The 6,099-nt window shown below is 42.6% G+C and overlaps 1 long non-coding RNA gene across 1 annotated transcript; it reads right to left on the bottom strand.

Annotated features, from left to right (window-relative positions):
* Positions 1 to 3,083: 3,083 nt before the first annotated feature.
* Positions 3,084 to 3,496, bottom strand: LOC117473324. The gene is made up of 2 exons (XR_004555027.1): positions 3,244 to 3,496; positions 3,084 to 3,134 (listed from the first exon to the last, which is right to left on the bottom strand). It is a non-coding gene; the product is annotated as an uncharacterized LOC117473324 (long non-coding RNA).
* Between the last annotated feature and the right edge of the window lie 2,603 nt (positions 3,497 to 6,099).

The following is a 6,099-nucleotide window of genomic DNA, read 5'->3' as shown; positions in this document are numbered from 1 at the left end:
CTGTCCCTGTTTTTCTTTGTCATTGTCTCTGTCTTGTAAAAGTGGGTCAAACATGAAAGCAGTGTTAGATCTGGATGGTAGCTGGAGCTCAAGCTGGAGGGATATTGGAGAAAAGGCAGCGGGTGAACTCAGTCATAAGCCTATATTTTCGGCACCCTTGTTTTTATAGCTGTAACCTTACTCTGTTGAAAAGGAATTGGTCTGTTATGGCGCAGTTCCACTACAGCGCGGAGCTCGCTTTAAGCGTGCCGTGTCGTGCCGTTCCCGTTTTTGGTTGTGCTTCCACTAGGCCTAGTTCCGGCCCGGCCCGGCCCGGGGCCACTTTTTCACGTCTTTTCTGGCCCGAGAAAATTGTGGTTCTATCGAGGCCAACAAACAGGGCTGAGTCGGGCTGAGTATGCTAAACTAGAGAGAGGAGCGCTGGCAAGGGGGCTAAAACTACAACAAGATGGACATATTTGACCGTGATTTAATGGTAATACACGTTTCAAAATGATGCCGAAGTAACAACATACTGATACCGGTTAGTAAAAACCATGAATTAATGCTTTGTCAAGTCTGCAGACAGACGGCAGGCGAAAAACCTTTTAAAATGCGTGTTTTTCTAGATGGAGATTGGCTAAGCTAACGCAGTATATGCTCCGACCGTCCACACTCACAACAACGGCCTATACAGACATAAATAAAGCAGCGACTGTATTCACCATGACACAGGCAGTCTGTGGTTTGTACTTGTTTAACTTTTGTCGAGTTTCTGAACATATATAAGGAGCTGTGAGCTCTGAGTGCTAACAGCTAACGGCTGTGTTGTGTTTCTGGAGTTCTCATTGAAGATGACGTCACGGCTCCGCCTACACTGCGTTACTATAGTAACTACCCCAGTTCCTAAACTGTAATGGAAGCGCAGCATGAAGTGAGTCGGCCCTGTTAAGGCCAAGCCGTACCGAGCCGTACCGAGCGTGGCCGAGGCCGACGTGTAGTGGAAATGTGCCATTATTGACCCCACAGAAGTCTTTAACCTCAAATACAGAACCTATAAAGTTGACTCTATTATGTAGGATTTCAGTTCACAATGATAAAGAAACCTTGAGTCCAAGGCCATGGCGTTGACAGTTCTACCTGTTTTTTGTGTGTGCGCTTGTCACACACTTTTACCAAGGCTGAAAAACAAAGCTCTCTCTGTTTTTGAGCCTGGTCACAGGGGGAGTCCATTCCCAGACCAGGCTGCACTTACACAACAATAGGCCACCATTCCTTAGCAACAGTGACGTGCAGTCAGTGGAGGCAGGGGAGGCTGAGCCTCACCTGTCATACTCCAATGTAACGGAAAAACAACTAAAGAAAAACGAAATAGTGATAATAATAAAATGTCTCCACTGATCTGTGTTGTAAGTGTGATTTATGTATGATTCTAATCGCTTTTTATAGTCAAAATCAGCAAATTTGCCGAGCTCCGCTACGGGAGCGATGACAAGTGAGGCAGGGGCGTGCTCTGCCTCTCGTAAGCCCACAGTAACTTGCTGGAGCGCGGGCACTAATGCAGCGCGGGCACTTATTTTGTGAGCGCGCTCAAGCCATTTACTGTGGGCTGAGTTGAGGCACAGATGAGATCTGCCTCACCTCAGAATGCGTCACCCCACAGAAACTGGCTGGAAAGCGGGCCCTAAGCGCATGCCTGTTACTATCTCACTGTAGGTCACCAATGTAATGTTTGTAGATCCCTTTATTACATTTATCCTCGCCATCCATAGTCTCTAAATAACTTATTTCACGTATATATGATATTTAGGCTCACTGGTATCAACGGCAATGAAAATGCACCAGGGGAGGCAGCCATAACCTCTGCCGCACTGAAGGGGGCGCACGTGAGCCCACAGGTTCTTGTTGCTACTGTAATTCTACGCAGAGACGGTAGACGTAACAACAAACTAGACTTTTGAAACTACAGGAAGATAAGGAGGACTTTTACAAAAAAGTAATAGAGATTGTTGTCCAGAAGGATAGCATGGACTTCATCTTCAAGTCAAGGTAAGACCACATTTGTAATGAAAATGGGGATTTTGGGTATACTTTTGTTGAACGGTCTGTTTAAAATGAATCGAAGCATCAGACTAAAAAAGCTTTTGAAAATAACCGAATATTTCGATTAAGGTCAAAATATAATATTTGTAAATCTGACTCAGTGCCTCACCAGCCATGAACCTCACCGCACGTCACTGCTTAGCAAGGAGACTTGTATGAGAAAAATGTGCCACCATCAGCAGAAACCACTGACAATATGGGTGTGATCAGTATGCATGCTAATGTGTATAACACAATCAGTACAAGTGGTATATGGGAAATTCTTTGTTTTAATGGCAGGACTGCATACGGAGGTATTATTTTGCATCTCCCAGTATTTTGTGATGTGATAAAAGAAACACACACATTTCCTAACAACAATAATCCTCACTTAATGATTTTCTAAATTACATGCAGAATATTTCCCTCAAGAAAGCCATAGTCAAGAGATGAACTCCCCTGTTTTTGATTTCGCTTCTTTCTCGGACTCTGAAGTCTTACACGGTTTGCACTCAATTGATCCTAAAAGGTCTGCCGGGCCTGACGGCCTAGATCCTTTCTTTTAAAAAATTGCAGCTCAGATTATAGCTCAACCAGTCACTGATATTTTTAATCTCTCCCTGTCCACTGGAAGCAAGCTCTTGTATCGCCCCTCTTGAAAGCTGGTGATCCCACTGAGTTGAATAACTATCGTCCTATCTCAAATCTTTCTGTGTTATCAAAAATTCTTGAGTCCCTAGTTTCTACTCAGCTAAAACTTTTTTTAAATTCACACAACATCCTTAACCCTATGCAATCTGGATTCAGATCAAAGCACAGTACTGTGACTGCCAGTCTGAAAGTCTTAGACGATATTAAGGCCCTAGGGGCACGCCTGGAAACAAATTAAACCGATCCCCACAGTGATAAAGGTAGCACAATTATTATTTTATAATTAGTGAAGCCCCAATGGGACTTCTATCACCTTGAATCTTGCACTTGGGGCTTACCATTTTCCCTTAAAGCCGTGGGCAACATTTCTCTTTTAATCGAGCCACAGGGGAAGAAAAGTGGTGGAATATTTCTGTCCTCTCCTATGATGAGAATCAGGTTATATAAGGTTATATGAGTTATCGGAACAATCGTGTATTTCCTATTGAAATGAACTGTATCGAATATGGGAGTATAAAGTAATGTGTTTACGTTCAATGATAAGACGTGATAGGACATCTGCTGTCCCTGTGTCCTCGCCCAAAGGGTTCAGACCCAGATTCCGTACTGTGTAGCAAAAAAAGGATTAGAATTATATTTTAGGATATGGACTGTTGATATCAGCAATACATCAGTAAAATGTTTTATTGTTATTTAAGTTAATTTCTCAACTCTGACAACAAAGAGATGAAGTGTCACTGAAGAAACAAGGTAAAGCAAACATCAGGAAGGTGCTACACCTTGCAGCAAACTGTCACTTGTGTACAACCTATTTCCAAATGAGGCCCCGCTCACACGGGACCGTTTGCGTTTATGCACAGTATGCGTATTCAAAAAAGTCTTCCGTTCACATGCATTTGTTTCATTTAACGTGTCTGTTCAAACGAGGCCGCTGGAAACGCTGTAGTACATATGCTGGGACTGTAAGTTGCGCTGTAACTTCCGCCAAAATACACCAAAAGCCACGAAGAAGAGCAGCCCGAGCAGCGCGGTGTATTTAGCAACATGTAGTTCATGTAATTCTCCATGTCCACTTGTTGCTGATGGTTGTGGTAGAGGAGCTGTAGATTTTGCACTAATATCTGTAGCATGGTCAGTAGCAGTAGCACTAGCAGTAGCTACTGACAGGAGGAAGTGTGTGGCGATTGCTGGTATTCAGCGGGATATAGTCATTTCCTCAGCATATGGATAAATGCAACGGGGAAGTTAACTGAAAGAAACCGAATCTGTGGATATTGCATCGAGAGGACGGCTCAGAAAGAGAGATATTCTCTACAAACACCGGGTGAGATCGCACCTTTGTCAATATAATGGATCAATGCATGAAATCTGACTCTGTTTATTTTGTTTAAGGAGTATATTGGGCGTTAACAATTCTGGTTTGCCTTTTATAATATTATTTCATTCAAGAACTCCTTGTGCGTTTAATTAACACAGCTATTTTTGATAGTTGCTACAGCAGTGAGCAGGAGAGGTGCTATTTTTTTTTTTTTTTCGCTATTTTTTCAGGAAATATTCGTATAGAGGTGATTACACGGACTCGGTTGACCCCCCAGAGCGTTTCGTTTGCAAATCTATCCACCTTGGGACCCGTTATCGTTTGTGGGGTCAGTTTCTATCGGCCTCGTGTAAATAATAGGGCTATACGCACGCGAAACTATGCAGATACAAGCAGTTTTCTCCTCGTGTAAACGGCGCCTAAGGCTGCTTTGGATACAAAATATGTTTGTGTTGCATTGTTTATTGACTTAGCCAAAGCGCTTATTGATTCGAACCTGCTATTGAACAGTAAGAAAACCAAAGCAATGCTCTTTGCTCCCAAGTCAGCGTCCTCTTGCCTTTTCATTGACACCCTTGATGGCGTCTCCGTTGAGTTTGTCGATACATACAAATATTTGGGCTTTTGGTTGGACAGAAATCTAAACTTTAAACACCATATTGAAGTTCTAACTAAGAAATTGAAATTCACACTTGGCTTCCTTTACAGACTTAAATGTTGTTTTTCAACTTCTATCCCGTAAAAGGTTGGTCTCTGGCTTATTCCTTTCCCAGCTTGACTACGGTGATACAATTTATAGATTTGCCTGTCCCACTGTTTTGGCCAAACTTGACCCACTCTACCATGCTGCACTGCGATATATATCAAATGCACCCATCATTGCAAACTGCATAGCCTAACTGGATGGTCCTCACTTACTATGCGTAGGATGCAGCATTGGTTGTTATTAATGTATAAAGCCATTTTAGGTCTGCTTCCACTGTACATCTGTGCCAGATTTGCTCCAGTTTGTGACTCTTACAACCTCAGATCCAGTGCCTGGATACGGTTCCAGGTACCTGCTGTGCGGACTGAGGCTGGAAAAAGGAGTATTTTTCATTATGCTCCTTGGTCTTGGAATGACCTTCAATCACACCTTAAACTGATGGCACTTGTCCCTATAGCCTGTTTTAAATTGAAGTTGTCTGAGGTCCTTACCACCAGCTGCTCTTGCAGTAATAACTAGTACCTTTCTTACTGTCCCAAATGTGCACAATGTAGTGACTGCTTTTCGTTTTTTTTTGTTTACTTAGTTGTGTTCTCTGTATTGTATATGTTTGTGTTATGTGTAACGTTGCTGCCTTCTTGGCCAGAGGCCTGTACTACGAAGCTGGTTCAACATAACCTGGATATGTTTGAGTTAGCCGGTTGGCGTAATCCAAAACATACGCGCTCTGGCTAAACTGTACTACGACGCTGGTTATCAAGTGGATCGCTCAAGCCAGCCGTGTCCTATCTAGTTAGGTGCGCGTTCACATGAAAGGGGTGGTATTTGGAGCATTCGACCAATCTCAAACACGGACAAGCGTACTGACAGCGCAGCGTCATACTTCCTGAATGAAAAGTGAACTTTAATATTAGTCAAATATGAAGAAGTTAAACTTTAAACATCCATGACTTAAACACTTTATCCAGGATAAAAGCCACATAGCTGCACCTGCAAGGTGAATACAGCTGGTAAAAGAAAAAGTGTTTGAATGCGTACATTAACAGGTTTATGAAATCACTGCCCCGTCCAAGACACGAGTGGATCTGACTTTAATTAGGAGAATTTGACTCGAGTGTTTCGTCAACTTAATGTGTTGCTTAAAATAATACTTCTGCATACAGTATGTGACACTGTGAGTGTTGCACGGCCAGATACGGCTCAAGAAGCTGACTCAAATAAGGAAATATATGATACATTATGATGTGATATGATATGAATGATAATGGGACACATCGACGTCTGCACTCACAGTGCCGCGGACTGTACTTAATGTTACTCTGATCCGGTTACTTATGTCGTAGCAGATATTTAAGTAAGCTTT

Source organism: Trematomus bernacchii, unplaced genomic scaffold (genome assembly GCF_902827165.1).
Source record: "Trematomus bernacchii unplaced genomic scaffold, fTreBer1.1, whole genome shotgun sequence".
Classification (NCBI taxonomy): Eukaryota; Metazoa; Chordata; class Actinopteri; order Perciformes; family Nototheniidae; genus Trematomus; species Trematomus bernacchii.
Note: the sequence above shows the minus strand (reverse complement) of the source record. Positions and strands in the feature narration are given on the sequence as shown.